This window comes from Pleurodeles waltl, chromosome 7 (genome assembly GCF_031143425.1).
Source record: "Pleurodeles waltl isolate 20211129_DDA chromosome 7, aPleWal1.hap1.20221129, whole genome shotgun sequence".
NCBI lineage: Eukaryota > Metazoa > Chordata > Amphibia > Caudata > Salamandridae > Pleurodeles > Pleurodeles waltl.
In genome coordinates this window covers 1,313,315,401-1,313,333,183 of record NC_090446.1, presented here as the reverse complement: position 1 = coordinate 1,313,333,183, position 17,783 = coordinate 1,313,315,401, and the positions used below count along the sequence as shown (strand labels likewise).

The window sequence follows — 17,783 nt, the reverse complement described above, 5'->3', positions numbered from 1 at the left end:
CGAACTCCGTTCCCAGGTTTCCCCATTTTCTCTTACTGAGCCTTCTGCTTTTCCTGTCTGCATACTTCCATCCTGCCCTTTAGTGTGTGTAATGTGGGGCCCTAGGCCCTCATGCTGGTAAGTAAGGGGACGCAGACACGGTGGTAGGGTGGTACTGAACTGGCCTCAGGCACGTGCGCCCGGCCCCTTTTATTGGCAGGGTCACCTGACTGGTGACGCCTGTGTTGGGTGGGTGTGGGTTATACAAGTAAGACCAGCCCTCAGCAGAGTGGCTGACAGAAACACTAGAATGAGTCCAGCTGGACTCTAAATCCCTCCCAAACTTTATTGAGGAACCAAACAAAAGTCCAACCTGTAAAAGAAACAATAACAAAGCACCACAATCAGTCTCTCGGCCTCGAAAAGGCAGACTGCAGAATTGCAGTGGACATGGTGCAGCTGGGAGCACCCGGACACCTCCGCACGAGTCCATAATTTAACCAGGTACAGCTGGGCACGAACACAGTGTGGATGAAGTCCAGATACTTCAGTCGCTTGTCCACGACCTCACAGTTCGCTGGATATTGTCGATCCGGTCCTGCCTGGGCTCATGTGGTCAAAGTCTATTTACAGCTTCTGATGCGAGTGCATCTGGAGCAGTGGGGAGTCCACTGTACACAGTTCTGGACGGCATTCTGACCCTGGAGATTGTCTACCTCCTAAGACTGCAGATGACGTGACGGCCTGGGGCGCCTGGAAGTCCAGCGGCAGAGAAGCGGCAGTCTTCCCTCTCGTGCCAGATCTCCATCAAGCAGGAGTCTCCTCGAGGCCCTTTCGCGGGCTTCCACAGGACTGTGTGGACTGTGCTTGCCTATCTCAGGCCCAGCAAAGACGCCTCAGAGGAACAGCCTACAGGACCACATCCTAGTCTCGCATGGAGCCACAAGGGTTGTCGATGCAGGGTCCGCTTGCTCGAGCCATTCGGATTCAGGTGCTCTGGCCATAGTGCAAAGTCTTCAGGTGACCAGTCTCTCGATATGAGACCTCCGTGCTTCCGGATGCCTGACGTGGAGCTGTCTCAGATGCATTCTCTCTCAGCGATATTCCGCTCTCACAGGAATTTGTTGGAGGCCCTTGTCCCTGGATTGCGGTGGGACTGCGTGGGCTGTGTGGGCCAACGTAGGCCACGCCAAAGGAGTCTCTCTGAACTCCCAACAGAGCCACGTCCTAGTCTTGTGCAACCCCAAGGGTGGATGATCCAAATGATCTGGTCTGCTCTCACCGGCAGGTGTCTGGTTCACAGAGCTCATGGCAAGTGTTCAGATGATAAGTTTCTACGTTGCCAGACATGCCTTGTCAGCGTCGGTTCTTGTTGCTGACTGTCTCCACTCAGGTGGTGCTGTGCTCCTCCTTCGATGATTGGACGATGCACCTCATCATGATGATGATGTTTTTTTCATCTTTATGCAGATCAAACAGGTGGCGGCGGCTTCGTCAGCGGAAGGACCACTTGATGGACATAGTGGCCACGGCGGGTCTTGTGTGGCCTGTGCAGTCGGCGTCAGGGATGCCATCACAGCCAAGCAGCCGGTGACAGGTCGGTCGTACTGGGAAGCGTGGGGGACCACCCGCATCGCTGTCTTCAGTGACGTCTGCTCACCCCGGTGACTGTCTTGTACTGATGGGTACCTCCTCATCTGCTCGCACGAGTCCTCAGTTGTGTCACTCTACTTCCTTCCACTTTCACACCTGCGATGGAGTTGATCTGTGGTGTGACCGGTCTGTCACACTCCTCTCCTCATTTCTTGTTGGCATCGTGCCACTCTCTCTTCTCCTTGCTGTGGCATCGTGCCACAGGTCACATGTTGCGGCACATGGACCTTGCGCTGCACCTCTGCTGGTACATCTTCCTCTTTGTCCTCGACGTGGCGTTGTGCCACGGGTCACATGCTGCTTCACACGGACCTATCACTGCACCTTCGCTGGTGCATCTTCCTCTTCGTCCTCGATGTGGCGTTGTGCCACAGGTCGCATGCTGCGTCACATGGACCTATCACTGCACCTCCTCTGGTGCATCTTGCTCGTTCGCAGCCTCTCACAGGCTGAGTCCTGCGGGTAGGACATGATCTGCTCTTCAAGCAGACCTCTCCCGGTCTGGTCCGTTCCCGTATCCTCTTGGTGGACCTCTCTCTGGCAGGAGGGTCCCCGCTCTCTTCCTCCTTCTCTTCACTCGAGGGCGCCATTCTTGCGCCTCGAGGCTGCGCTGCTACGGCGCTCACTCCTGCCATCTGCTCTGGCAGGGTCGGTCAGTTCAGATGACCTGCTCACTGATGGGCCAACAGTGGCCATCTTCCATCGCTGTGCGGCCAGCTGACATGGCCTCTTGTCCTGTGCATTACGTCACGCTCTCGGGTACTCTCTCCATCTTCACGTACTTTACCCATGTCGTCACATTCTCGGGCGCAGCTTTCTGTGCTCGCTGCGCACGTGTCAGTCTCTTTTTTTTTTCTGAGCGTCCTGTGGCAACACCTGGCATGTCCCTTTCTTGTCCTGTGGTGATGTCCATCACTGCTGGGGCATGTGGCGTTCTTTTGGCGGTGGCGGCGGACGGCCGCCAGAGGCTGCGCAGACCATGCGCGCTCTCTTCGTACCTCACGTGGCACTTGTGTCCGTTTCTCACTGTTGCAGCTTGGCTGGGACAGCTGCAGTCTTCTTCTTCCCTTTTCCAGCGTCGCCCGTGTCGCTTCCTTCTTCTTCGCCATTTCCGTCTTCTGCGCCGTTTCTGTCCAGGGGCGCACTCTTGGTTTGGAGCAGTCACTTTCTGAAGGTGCTGCTGTAAACTTTCCTTCATCCAAGCTTGTTTTCCCTTTAAAACAGAAATAGGGTGCAATACCAACTCTGGCCACTGGATGCCAGTAGTGCACTTTTTTTCTAACTTGAAAGACAGTCTTTCCTGTTACCGGCCTCCTTTATTTCAACAGATGCCGAGGAGGGCATGCTGCTGAGAGGACTTCTCATGCTGGTGGGGGCTGCAGGTAAGTTCAGTTTTATTTATTTTCTCTCTTCTGTCTTCCCTTTTCTCTTTGTTTTTTTTTTCTTTCGGTCCAAACTTTGTTTTCAAGCTGCACAGCCTCGTTAAAAAGGCATGCAGAGGGCACACATTTCAGTGAGAGGGGGTGGGTGGCTCCGGGCACTGTTTTTTTCTTTCAAGTAGGTGCGTGTGAGCACCTCTCTTCTTTACTCCTTTGTTGGAGGTGGGGGCGCGGCCCTGGACATCTGGTGCTTGGATGCACCATGTTATTTCACGTCATTTTCTGTGCGTGTCTGCACCGCCTTCTTTAATTCATGCCGGGACAACGGGGGCAGCCCCTGGGCATTTTCGTTTCGTTTTGTGGTGCATGCCAGCACCATCGGGGACCTTACGTTGCGGCTGCAGCAGTCCTCCGTGCTGCGGCCGTTTTCCGGCATTTTTGTGGTGGGGGCGGCCCTGGGCAAATCTTCTTTGGTGCGCGAGTGCACCATTCTTTAAAATGAAAAAAAAAAAGCGACGGGCCCAGCCACCCTTTTCCAACTTCTCCTCATGGCGCATGGCGCGCGACAGCGCCACTTTAAAAGAAAAAAAAGGAAAAAACGGTGCCGGCCATTGTTTTTATTCTTGGTGCCTGATCGCAACACGCGGCCGCAGCTGCATGACACGCTGCGGACCGCCTTCTTTTCCTGGGGCGACCGCCCCGGCCATATTTTGGCACTTTCACTCTCCTTCTTCGCGGCGCGCGACAGCGCCATTATTTCACATATTGCGCGGACCCAGCAGCCTTCTCCTACTCTGCGGGCCACGCTGCATTCGACTCTTGGGGGTGGGTGCTCCGGGCATTTTTCCACGTGGGCAGGGGGGAGAAGCAGCACTGCGCGCCTCGTAGCGCATTAAGGCCCATATTTATACTTTTTGACGCTAAACTGCGCTAACGCAGTTTAGCGTCAAAAAGTTTTGCGCCGTCTAACGCCATTCTGAAGCGCCATGCGGGCGCCGTATTTATGGAATGGCGTTAGACGGCGCAATCAGACCGGCGCTGCCTGGTTTGTGTGGGAAAAAACCACGTAGACCAGACAGCGCCGGCGTAGGGGGAAAATGGCGCATGGGCGTCTTAAAATGGGGCAAGTCAGGTTACGTCGAAAAAATCGTCTTAACCCGACTTGCGCCATTTATTTTCGACGCCCATCCCCCATCAACATGACTCCTATCATTGTAAAGATAGGAGTCATGCCCCCTTGCCCAATGGCCATGCCCAGGGGACTTCTGTCCCCTGGGCATGGTCATTGGGCATAGTGGCATGTAGGGGGGCACAAATAAGGCCCCCCTATGCCACCAAAAAAAAATATAAAAAATAAAAAATTATACTTACCTGAACTTACCTGAATGTCCCTGGGGTGGGTCCCTCCATCCTTGGGGGTCCTCCTGGGGTGGGCAAGGGTGGCAGGGGGGGTCCCTGGGGGCATGGGAGGGCACCTGTGGGCTCATTTTGAGCCCACAGGCCCCTTAACGCCTGCCCTGAGCAGGCGTTAAAAAGTGGCGCAAATGCGCCGTTTTTAGCCACGCCAACTCCCGGGCGTCTCTTTTGCCCGGGAGTATAAATACCACGTAAAGGCCTGGGAGTCATTTTTTAGACGGGAACGCCTCCCTTGCATATCATTAACGCAAGGAAGGGGTTCACGCAAAAAAATGACGCACATTCCGGGAACTTTGGCGCTATTCGCCTCTAACGCCATAGTATAAATATGGCGTTAGTTGGCGTTAGTTTTGCGTCGAAATTGCGTCAAAAAAAACGACGCAATTTCGGCGCAAACGGAGTATAAATATGGCCCTTAGGGGCGCAAGTCGGGTTAAGACGATTTTTCCGACGTAACCTGACTTGCCCCATTTTAAGACGCCCATGCGCCATTTTCCCCCTACGCCGGCGCTGTCTGGTCTACGTGGTTTCTTCCCACGCAAACCAGGCAGCGCCGGTCTGATTGCGCCGTCTAACGCCATTCCATAAATACGGCGCCCGCATGGCGCTTCAGAATGGCGTTAGACGGCGCAAAACTTTTTGACGCTAAACTGCGTTAGCGCAGTTTAGCGTCAAAAAGTATAAATATGGGCCTAATTGTTTTCGGCGCCCGCAGCCTTTCTGGCAGTGCTGTGGACACTCCGATCGGCAGCACTCACCCCCTCCTTTCACACCGGTGGTGCTGGGGCTGCGAAGGCCTCCTTCCTCCACCGTCTGCCTTTCCTGCGCCGGTCTTGCTGACAGGATGCATAGGGGTGCCTTAAGCAGAGGCATTCTTCTCCCCCATGTGCACCATCAAAGTTCGTGTCTGCAACCACATGTGATTGCAGATCCCACTCGTCGCCATTGTAATGTGGGGCCCTAGGCCCTCATGCTGGTAAGTAAGGAGACGCAGACACGGTGGTACTGAACTGGCCTCAGGCACATGCGCCCGGCCCCTTTTATTGGCAGGGTCACCTGACTGGTGACGCCTGTGTTGGGTGGGTGTGGGTTATACAAGTAAGACCAGCCCTCAGCAGAGTGGCTGACAGAAACACTAGAATGAGTCCAGCTGGACTCTACAGTGTGCAGACTTCCTAGTCGATTCCTGAATTCATAGTTCTGCGTGCCTACTTCTGGGCCAGATCTGCTCCTGTTCCTCGTTTCCAGTCCTACTTTTCCCAAAGTCCAGTTCTGTGTTCATCATTTCCTTCTTTATTCCGTTCATCCTCTTGTGTGTGTTTTGAAACCTTGAATATTTTATGAAGGGTGACAGTGAGATTTTGACTCTTGGTGCCTCTGGCGCAGAGACTCACCCAGCACTCTTCTTCCATAAGAGGTCCTGGGTGTCTATAAATGCTTCTTGCCTCATTTTAAGATCTTTTACCTACAGAGAGAGGACGTGCGTACTGCGTGAAGAGCGCTACCTGTCCCAAGTGCCTGCAACCAGTGAGGAAGGGCGTGATCTGAGGTGGTCCGTGGCACTATAAAGCACGTTTTTTAATTTTTTTTTTTTTTACCACTGTGTGGGCCAGAAGCGGTCCGCTCCTTGGCAAAGCTCGAGCCAAGGACGGCCCCATCCTATCCCCATCAGCGACAGGAAGAGGCAGGGCCCTCTCTTGGAGCGGCATACGGACATTGACTGATTTTCTGTTGGTAAGCCTTTCCTCAATGCTTTGTGCTCCTTATTAAGGAACAATTTCTTGACTGTACTGTGTACTCCCCTGTGGTTGTCTCCATTCATCCGTTTTTGAACAGGTACAAGAAAGGCAGCCGATAACTCCTTGGGCGCCGGGAAGGAGCCTAAATCGTCTTGTCATCATGCAGCTGAGAATTGTACGTTACAGGTTATAGATGATTTAATAGTGGAGGTCAAAGACATCATTAAAAGTGGAAGAAATCCACCTATAGTGCAAGCTCCTAAAGCCTTCAAATCTAAGACTACCAGGGGAAGGCAAACTGCTTTCATTTTAGCGCCAAAAATCCCCCGGCTGTTATTTCACAAACTGTGGTGGCGACACAGACTAGACTCTATCGCCCTGGATGCAACTCAGGCAGCTCCTGTTAATGGTGGGGTGCAACCGGAAGTCGTAACAGCTAATCATGCATCTTGTTCATTTTCTTCATCTCCAGCAAGTTACTTCACTCCTTCAACTGGGGCAGATGGAGTAAGCGAACGGCTCACCTGCCTGGCTACTAATGTTCCCAACCTTGCATGTTTGGACGATATCAAAGTCATTTTCGATAACTCGAGGAGTGAATTTAGTATTGAGAGATGCTGTTTTTCCCTCAAACAGGAGGGTTATGGACTTTCTCGAAACGTCTGGCTAGTTAACCTTGTAACCACCTGGTATGTTCAAATAATCATCTTTATTGTGTGCCCCTGACCCAGTTAACTCTGGTGTCTTATCGCAGGGTAGTCCCGCTAGAAGGAATAATCCACCTTTTTCTACCCTTGTGCCCCCCCACCTAGAAATGATGTTGCCAATTTTTTAGGGTATGGGGTTATTTCTGGAGTGAAGAGCATTTGCCCTGATAACTCAAAGGTTGACAACAATGTTAGGGTCCCTTCTACCTGTGCTTCTGAGTTAGGACACATTCCTGTTCCATCTACTTTAACTAGGGACCAGGCAGTGACTTCTTCTGGGGTGGGCTTGTACACATTTTCACCTGAGATTGTTCAGTTGGATCTCCCCCTTGACAGTACACTTTACATGGTGGTTTTAGTGGATGTGCCCCCACTCAAATTGAATGCCAGTGAAGGGGTTTTACAGCTAACGAATAAAGTGACAAAATGGATATCCAGGAAGGCTGGGGTTGATGTCAATATCCATACTCAAATCAATATGGTAAGAAGGGTGGAATGGGTATGACGGGCCACCAAATCTTTTCATGGCGATTGCATAAGGCTTAGTAATAGCTGGGCTCTTGGTAGAATTTTAGCCTCTTTTGAGGGAAAAAAAGATTTGCCCACAAGTAGTGGGTTGCAGCTGCTGGGTTTTGTTTTTAGACCGGGTACTGTGTTTACTGTGAGAACATCTAGGCCCATTCTCTCTTAGGTGAATCAAGGACTCTATGAGACACACCTTAGGTGCCCTAGGGTTCCTGCTTTCCCCTTACTCTTTCTAATAGATTTGAGGTCCTTGACACAGTTGAGGAGGTGTACTGACTAACCCCTACTGAGTGTGATGTAGATTTGAATCTGAAAAGGGGGTGCTGACAGTTCCTTTTTAGGGTCTGACTGTTGATCAGCTTAGCTTTCTTTCATGGAATGTTGCAGGGATGAGGAGAAGGTTAACAACCTGAAGTGGTTAGATTTTATCAGGCCATCTCACACATTGGCCATTCAGGAATCCTGGTCTGACAAGAATGCACCTTTTTAAGATGGCCTTGATCACTTTTTTGCCCAGCTACACCATCTTCTTCAGGACGAGTTAAGGCGGGCTGTGTACTTTAACATCTTTGTATCTAAATTATTCAATGGTTGAGGTGGAGACAAACTCTTCAATTACAGGGGTGGCATTTCTCACCTTTTCTGATCAAACAAATCTATTAATCTTAAATATCTACACCTCAAATGGACATACTATGTTGTTATCTCCATAGGCGTGGTTATAAATACAAGACCTTTTTCATGGTGCCAGGCTAAGGCTCTGCCTCATATACCCCAATAGTGGTCTTGAGAACATCCATCCTTAGCAAAAGGCATGCCAGATTCTTCAGGAATTTCCTCTGGGAGATGATCTTCAATTGCTCATTTTGAACACCCTGCCCAAGAGGATCAGGTAAACTTACTAATTCAGTCTTTGAACCTAGTTATACCCAGTGTCCAGGTGGATCTTACCTACTTTGGTAGGGGTTGTGAGTAAATTGTGGATTAAATTTTGTTCTCTTCACCTCTTATAAACTCTCTTCAGTTGGTAACCGGACCATATCTTCTGGTTGGAGCGGTCAAAACCCTCTAGTGTTGTTAAAGTTCTGGCAGCAGAGATCATCTTTACTGGCCCTTCTCACTAAATTTCTTGTTCATGTGGACCAGGGTAGGCATCTGAAGTGGACACAATTGATTCCAGAGAAGTTCTGTGGGAACTTATTCTGGCAGATGAGTGATGAGTTAGAATATTGCCTTATCCCTGACTCAGCTCCCAGGGATGTCTTAAAAATCTGCACTTTGAAATAGTGTGAGAGTTGTCCTCACTATCTCTAGCCGAAGTAACTCCATCCCAGGAGGGGTACATTGGTTTCAATGAGTCTTGTTCTAAAGCTCACCATGACCTAATGAAGCCCCTCAAGTGTTCCCCAAGGTACAGAGTGAAGGTAAAACCTTTACATGCCACATATAAAATAGCTGTGAAAGAGAGAAAAGAGTCTCTCAAGGACAATGTTTGGGAACAGTTATTGAGAGCTAGCATCCTCAATGATAGTGCCACCTTTTGTAGAGTCAATAATCGTCCTTTTTAAGTAGCTCAAGATGTGCCAACCTTGACCTGAGTGATAGATGAAGCCAAGTGGTTTGGTCACTTTTCTCAAATTTGGACCTTTGATGTCAGGACAGCATTTGTAATTCAAATTGTTGAAGAGAAGGAGCTGGGTAATCCCGGTCTTTCTTTCTCCATAGACAAAATGGAGAGTGCCAATAGATGTTTAGCAGGTAACAAGGCTCCTGGCCCCAATGGAGACCCCGCAGATCTTTTCAGGAGTGATTTAGTTATCTGGGCACCTTTGTTGTCCGAAGGATTAAACACCGCTGTGCTTCTGGGTCCCCTTCGTTCATGATTCCATTCCATTATCGTACCAACCTATAAAAAAGGTGACTGAGCCAACCCAAGATGTTACAGGCCCATTTCCTTCATTGATATAACTGTCACAGTTGTGGGTCAGGTGGACTTAGATAGGCTATTCTCGTGGGCCAAGGAGAAAACTATCATTTCTGATTTACAATATGGGTTTAAGTCTGGCTTAAGTACCATTGAGCAGAGTCTGATCTTGCATTTATTCATTCAGAATTACTCTGTGGCTAAAAAAAGCCACTCCTTTTTTTAGCTTTATGGACCTCACGTCAGTCTTTGACCAGGTGAATCGCTCTAGACTCTGGTCAATGTTGTTGTCCTTAGGAGCTGATCATGATTTGGTGTCTTTTTTGGGGGGACATCCTTAGGGACATGTCAGGGACTGTGAGGTTTGGAGAGCATGGTTCTTCTGCTAAGTCCTTTCCCATAGCCCGAGGAGTTAGGCAGGGGTGTATCCTGGCTCTTTTTTTATTTACCATCTATATCAATTGTCTAGAGGTGGTGCTGTTCGAAAAACAATCTGATGTCCCCTCTGTAGGCCCCTGTCGATTAATGGTTTTGCTATCTACAGATGACGCTATCTTTATGTCAAGGACGGCTTTAGGGATCCAGTTGCTCCTTGGTACCTTTGTTGATTTTTATGTATAGTTTAGATCTTTCCATAAACAATACAAAATCTTTTGTAATGGTCGTTTGTGCTAAACCCACTAAGCAGAAAGCCAATTTTTGTAATAAATCTAAGATCACCCAAGTCCATACTTTTAATTATCTGGGCAATTTTCTTGATGATAGGAATACATGGGGCCCGCTGCTTACTTCGAAAAGAGTTATGTTAGCATGCTCTTAGGGGCCAATCTTGGATTTCAGTGCCAGGGTGGGCAGGAAACGAATAAAGACCCTCCTTCCTGTTTATAATGCCAAACGTGTGTCAGCTGCATGTTATTGTAGTGATATTTGGGGGTTCCAGGATTTTAGCGCCATTCAGGTTGAGGAGAACAGGTTTGCTAGGTGCTTATTGGCCATCCCCCAAAGTACCTCAACCCATGCTGTGCATGAGGAACTGATCATCATATATTTCTAGGATACTTGTAAACTATGAACATTGTTATGGTGGACCTCAATTTAGTATAAGAGTGAGACAACCTTGAATAGAATGATCATCAGAGATTGCCTCACTCTGGACAATGTAACAGCAATCTCTTGGCTGAGTTATATTAAGACCGAATTCACCACACTGGGCCACCCAAGCTTGTTTTTATGCCCTAACAGAATAACTAAGGCTGATTATTTATGGGTTCAGCAGAATTTCTTAACTCGCACATTATGGCCGTTAAGGGAAGGCAATAAATTGCAAGTAACCTGCTGCCCATTGACTGATAAAAACTGTATCCTCAACTGAGCCACACTTGACATGGGTGGCAAATGGGTATCATTGTCAGCTTTTAACTAGGTTTAGGGGGTGATTCTAACCTTGGCGGGCGGCGGAGGCCGCCCGCCAGAGTTCCCCACTCCAGAATACCGCACCGCGGTCAGAAGACCGCTGCGGTTATTCTGGGTTTCCCACTGGGCTGGCGGGCGACCGCCAAAAGGCCGCCCGCCAGCCCAGTGGGAAACACCCTTCCCACGAGGAAGCCGGCTCCGAATGGAGCCGGCGGAGTGGGAAGGTGCGACGGGTGCAGTTGCACCCGTCGCGAATTTCAGTGTCTGCTTTGCAGACACTGAAATTCTTTGTGGGGCCCTCTTACGGGGGCCCCTGCATGCAGGGACCCCCAGGGGCCCCATGACACCCCATACCGCCATCCTGTTCCTGGCGGGCGACCCGCCAGGAACAGGATGGCGGTATGGGGTGTCAGAATCCCCATGGCGGCGCGAGGATTCTGCAGGACAGCGGAAAACCGGCGGGAGACCGCCGGTTTTCCTCTTCTGACCGCGGCTGAACCGCCGCGGTCAGAATGTCCTGAGGAGCACCGCCAGCCTGTTGGCGGTGCTCCCGCCGACCCTGGCCCCGGCGGTTCCTTACCGCCGTGGTCAGAATCAGGCCCTTAGATTGGACCTTTTTTGGACTGAATTATTTTCCCTAATGGCTGGGATGCCAACGGCTCTCTTGTTCCTTTTGAGTGTGATAAAATCCCTGCCCAGACCATTGTTCACTTTGTTTTGCTCATTTTGTACCCTTCTAAGGAAACTATTTTCAATACCCATTTTAAAGGTTTTAAAATTTAAATAAGTGAGGCCTCAATGCTTAAGGATGTTCCTACCTCTGTTAATGTTTTTTTTTTTAAAGCATTATGGTTAAACTCCAGGAGACCTGGCAGTAATTTGGTCAGGGGTCCCTCAGTCTCTCATGTCTTATGCTTTGCTGGAATATCAGAAGATTAGATCCTCTTATAGTAAATATTTGTAACCTAGTTGGAAAAAGCTATTTGTTGTCCAGCCTTAAGGTTGTGCACTAATTCTGTTTGCACTTTGGATACTTGTTTGATTACGTTTGTATATTTTATGGTCTCCTTTTCCCCTTTTTCTGCATATTATGCTTAATATTATTGTATTGCACTGAATGTTTTGACTGATTTTCATGTACCTTTTATAGTTTCTTTTTAAGAACAGACTACTACTTTCAGAGAGATCACTTTCCAAGAAGAATACAAACTATCCTTTATTCCCATTTTGTATTTGTGTTGTCTTCCTTGTTTTGTCTTTTGCAGGCTCTACCAAGTTAATATCTAGGGCCATATTTACAAGAAAGTGGTGCATCACTGGTGATGTGCTACTTTTCTTGCTGCCCCTTGCGTCTCCTAATGCCACCATTGTAGTGCCGTATTTAGAATATGGTGCACCATGGTGCATACTAGGGGCAATGGCGTCAATTGTTTTTATGCTATTGTAATGCGATACTGGATGTGTGTAAAAAAATGATGTTAATCGAGTATAGTGTTAAAAGGCCCATTGATATCAATGGGAGCCTCATTGTAATGCCTGCTTTAAGCAGGCATTCAACATTACGCTAGAAATGGCGCAGTGGAATCTTTTGGATTCCATTGCACCATTTTTAGCGACCCTCTAATGAGATAATGCCCCCCTTGCATACATCATGCATATATTATGCATGATGTGGAGCAAAGTGTTTACTAGGTGGCACAAACCTAGTTTGCGTCACCTTGTAAATATGGCGCTATGGTAGTGGCCCGTTACTGTCCCATTTGCGGTAAAACTTTTGCCACAAATGTGGTGCTAAGACCGCAAGGGCCTTGTAAATCTGGCCTCTAGTTTCTTGGACATAGTCTGTTTCAACCTGTCTACAGCGTCTGTCCTGCTCTCCTTCCCAGCTTTCAGGTATTGTCTTGTGTAAACTAACCCCCTCCTCCTGAATGCCCTTGTCCCTGCAGAGAGAAACCAGTCCCTGTTAGTAGTCTAATCCCCATCTCTTCAGAATTCCAGAAAAGTCTGCAGAGTACAGGGACCTGTGCCCAGGCTGCTCGTATTTCTGCTGGAGCAGAAAGAGGAAGCTGTGAGAGCTGATCTTCGCACCTGGTGAGGCGATTTAAGTGCATCCCTTTGGACAGGTGCTGAGGTGCAAAACTGTGCATCATCTTATGGAGATAGTAAGCCTTTTTGTATTCATTTTTTTGTGTTATAATTTGTTATTATTATTATAGTCATTGTTTATATTTCGTAACACAAGTCATGTACAAAGGATAAGTTAACAAAATTCCTCCCGTCTTTGGGGATACTCCGCCTTTACAGTCTTCAATCGTTGTATACAAGTATATCAAACACAGAAAAACGTGCCTTGTCCCAGCATTAATAATCACATTTAAGAGCCAGTATTAATAGTATTAATAGCATAGTGGTCTCATATCTCCAAACAAATAAAATGTATCAATCTTGAGACTGCTTGAACTTCGTCTATAAAGGGTATACAGCCATAAGTGTTGGGTATATCCATATCATAGATTAACTGCAGTATATTACTAATATATTATTATATTATATCAATAGGTGCTATTGATGGGTAATTAGTATAATAGCCTCTCTGTGACATGATGTACCTTTTGAACAGAGATGGGTCGTTATGGGAGCATTAATGTCTGTGTCTAGTAGTATCCCTTCCTCAAGGAACTCAGGGACTCATAGGGAGGATAGTTTTACAGAGATGACAAGAAAGACTCAAGGAGTACTGATACATAGGTAAGAAGTTAGGGTGTAGTAATATCCATTATGATGATAATAACACTAATAGAAAGAAAGATAATGGGGACCGCTATGGCGGCAGTGGTGTTTGTAGCAGTGGTGACCGAGGGAAGGGGAAGGGGGCGAAGGGAGGGGGTTGAAGGGGATAAGGCGATCTAGATGTAGTCAGGGATGATAATAATGATGATTTACTAGGGATGGTAGGACAATATAAAAAGAGGGTACAGTATAGTTGAAGGTTATGTTATATATATATATGAATGTGTGGGCATTGGTTTGTGTTTGCACAAGTTAAATGGTTGTGGTGGTCTATCACAGGATATACCTAGGTCATCAGATTGGGTAGGAAGGGTGACCATGTTTGTAGGAATATATCAGTTTTATCCTGTAGGTCATATATGAGGCGTTCGTGGGAGGCTGCCTGGTACATTGCGCCAATCCATTCTTCTTGGGAGGGAGTAGCCGCTGCCCGCCAATGTCTGAGGATACATAATTTGGCTGTGGCTAGTGCAGTATGCAATAGTCTGCTTTGGGGTCGTGAGAGATGTTGTAGGTCCCCTGTATCGTGTAGGAGTATGAGGGATGGTGTGAGCGTTGGCGGTAAGGGCAATACCTCTCTGAGAGTGTGTCCTATCGCCCACCAGAAGGGTTGTATAGCCGTACAATCATGTAAGATGTGGGTAGGATCGCAATGTTTGTTGGGGCATCTCCAACAGGGTGTGTGGGGCAGGAGTCGTGCCGTGCATAGTTTCTGTGGGGTCCAGTACCAGTCATGTAGAGTCTTGAAAAGGCAGAATTTCAAGCGAGCCTCACAGGCTCCTTGGTCTCTAGCCTCAATTAGTTCAGCCCAGTCTTCTAGGTCATAATCTTTCTGTAGTCAGGTTTGCCATTTTTCTCTAAGGGAGTTGAGTAGTGGTAGTGAAAAAAGGTGTGATTCAGTACCGTCTGTAGCCCCGATACAGCCCCTTTCATTTGGCCACATGTTTCTAGGTATTGAAGTATTGGTGAATGTGTTAATCGCCGGGGGGATCGTCCTAGTCGCTGTACCAGACAGTGTTGCAACTGTAGATAGCGCCATGAATAGTGATCGGGGAGGTCAAATTCTCCTTGTAGTTCCCTGAACGTCTTCCAATTGTCTCCAGAGACGAGTTGGTCTATCCTTGTGATGCCTTTTTGATACCAGTCCCACAGTGGATGGTCTTACCTCCTATCTGGAGTCCTTTATTGCCCAATAGGGGGGCTCTGTCATGGAGATATGGGTCTATTTTCAGTAAGCAGTGTGCCTGTCACCAGGCTTTCCTCATGGCCCCTATCATGGGAACGGTAGTTCGTTGGTCCAGCATGTCCGTGTTGTATAGTATCTGTAGTTCTTGAGGAACTCCTGTAACTGCCCTTTCCACTGTTACCCAGAGTGGTGGGTCCCGTACATTTGGGAGTAGGGGGGTGTTCTGCTTTCCCTCTTATCTCATAACCAAGCTTACAAAACCTCTCTGGAATGCACTTCTGAGTTTAAAGAAGACATGTATTGTTATTAATTCCCCACCCACAAGTTCCTGAGAGACGAAATTAGTAGATTGGAAGCACACGTTCAAAAGTAGTCGCAGCAATGAAAGCAAAATAAATCAAAGTACTTCTCAGTTGCAATGTACACAGCAAATATAGGTGAAGACATTTATAGCATAACTTCAAAGCAAAGCATAAAAGTCAAAATTCATCACCGTATGGGCAAGTAGGGCCTATATTCAGCTTCATCTTTCTGGGGTCTGCAAATGGATTACCCCGGTCAACTGCGAGAAAGAGATTCTCTACCCAAACGGGAGGCAGGCAACTGACGTCTAGTTCCTGTATGAAGTCAAGCAGATTTAAATCTAACTCACTGTAGCCCAGAGTCATCCTTAAAAGCAAACTCAGTGTGAGAGCCGAAGAACCTTGGAGAGGGGCCAATTCTCCTGAGCTCACTCGCTCTCAGACTGGATTGCGAGGTAAACACAAAATCTACGTGCTCTTATCAGCTAAGGTCTGGTGTGAAGAAAACAGCTTGGTCCATCTTGTGGAAAAACGCAGCTTGGAAAAACACAGCTCATCTGCAATGTCTCAACTGCAATGTCTAACCCCACGTTAAACCCAATAGGCAGCTAACCTAAATATCAAATGTCATGTCTAATGTCATGTCAAAGCCAATAGGCAACTAAACTGAACACAAAATGTAATTGGCTAACTCCATGTTAAAGCCAATAGGCAGCTAAACTGAACAAAACATATAGCGGGTCATTCCGACCCTGGCGGTCGGTGGCCGCCAGGGCCACCGACCACGGGAGCACCGCCAACAGGCTGGCGGTGCTCCTACGAGCATTCTGACCGCGGCGGTTTAGCCGCGGTCAGACGCGGAAAGCCAGCGGTCTCCCGCTGACTTTCCGCCGCTCGTAGGAATCCTCCATGGCTGCGGAGCGCGCTCCGCAGCCATGGAGGATTCCGACTCCCCCTCCCGCCATCCAGTTCCTGGCGGTTCTCCCGCCGGGAACCGGATGGCGGGAGGGGGAGTCGCGGGGCCCCTGGGGGCCCCTGCCGTGCCCATGCCTATGGCATGAGCACGGCAGGGGCCCCCGTAAGAGGGCCCCTAAAAGTATTTCAGTGTCTGCAAAGCAGACACTGAAATACGCGACGGGTGCAACTGCACCCGTCGCACCTTCCCACTCCGCCGGCTCTATTACGAGCCGGCGTCATCGTGGGAAGGGAGTTTTCCCCTGGGCTGGCGGGCGGTCTTGCGAAGACCGCCCGCCAGCCCAGGGGAAAACTCGGAATACCCTCCGCGGTCTTTCGACCGCGGAGCGGTATTTCGGAGGGGGGAAGTCTGGCGGGCGGCCTCCGCCGCCCGTCAGACTCAGAATTAGGGCCATAATGTGCTACTGGTGAACATTGAGCAACTAATATGCGCAGTGGTGAAACACAAAGTCATTGGTCAAACAAAATTAATAGCATCACAGAGGGTCATCTGTAATAGGTGTAATGCTGAAGAATAGTGTTCTATGGAAGGGAGATTTAAACCTCCAAATTCACATTGTGCTAATAACGTGGCTCTGGGCAGTTGTGGGCGCATGGATCCCCAGAAAAAGGTGCGAATGCAATGGTCTATCTCTCGGAGGAGGGTTAGTGGTATGTATAAAGGGAGCATACCCAGCACGTATAAAAATCTTGGGAGGGTTACCATTCTCACCGCCTGTACTCTACCCCACATGGAGAATCCTAATTGTTTCCATTTCTCAAAGTCTTGTTTCATGTTATTGATAAGGGGGTTTAAGTTGTCTGTCACTATGTTTTCTAGGCCTCTATTTATATCAATACCTAAGTAACGGAGCCATGCGTGTTTCCATTTAACCGGCAGATCTTGTAGGGAAGAGCTGGTTGTTATAGGGGATAAGGGGAGGGCCTCGCTTTTATCCCAGTTTATCCTATAGCCCGAAAGCTACTCAAATTCTGTCAATATCTGTTTGAGAGCTGGTAGGGAATTGGATAGGTCGGTGAGTGTGAGTAGGATATCATCTGCGTATAGATAAATGGTGGAACATCCGCCCGGGATTCCTGATACTACATTGGAGTTCCTAATTACCGCCACAAGGGGTTCAACAGCTAGCAAGAATAATAGTGGGGATAGTGGGCAGCTCTGTCGTGTTCCTCTGGAGATCGGGAAGGTGTCAGATAGGAACCCTCCACAATTCACCTGAGCTGTCGGGGAATCATAGAGTATTCGTATTCTATTAATGAAATTAGTCCCTAGTCCGAAGCGTTTTAATATTTCAAAAAGATACCACCATTCTATGCGGTTGAATGCCTTCTCTGCATCCAATGAGAGGGCAAGGGCTCCTCCCTGTGAATCTTGCGCTGTCCATATGGTATGGAATAATGTACGGAGATGATTTCTTGATGAGTGGCCTGGCACAAAGCCCACCTGGGTATGATGGATCAGAGAGGGAATTACTTTTTTCAGTTGGGTTGGTAATATTGCTGCTAAGATTTTGGTGTCTCCATTAAGTAGTGATATGGGGTGGTAGCTCCCACAAAGAAGTGGGTCTCTTCCTGTTTTAGGTATAACTGCAATAGTGGCTTTGTTGGAGATAGGATTTAGGGATCCCATGCGGTCCGCTCCCTGGAAAGTGTCGTATAGGGTCTCCACTGTATCTGTCCCGGACCAGTTATAGAATTCAGACGTAAAGCCGTCTCACCCGGGGGCTTTGTGGTACGATAGATTGGCTATCGCCTGTTGAATTTCTATCTTGCTAATATCACCTTCTAGGAGTGC

At 48.5% G+C, this 17,783-nt stretch overlaps 1 long non-coding RNA gene across 1 annotated transcript in view; it reads left to right on the top strand.

Moving 5' to 3' along the window:
* The first annotated feature begins 5,860 nt into the window (after window positions 1-5,860).
* The window catches only part of LOC138246233 (uncharacterized), a 46,417-nt gene continuing 34,494 nt past the window's right edge, over window positions 5,861-17,783 (top strand). The window contains exons 1-2 of the long non-coding RNA XR_011194254.1: window positions 5,861-6,161; window positions 12,726-12,897. This is a non-coding gene — a long non-coding RNA (uncharacterized lncRNA). The remainder of the gene's footprint in view (window positions 6,162-12,725; window positions 12,898-17,783) is intronic.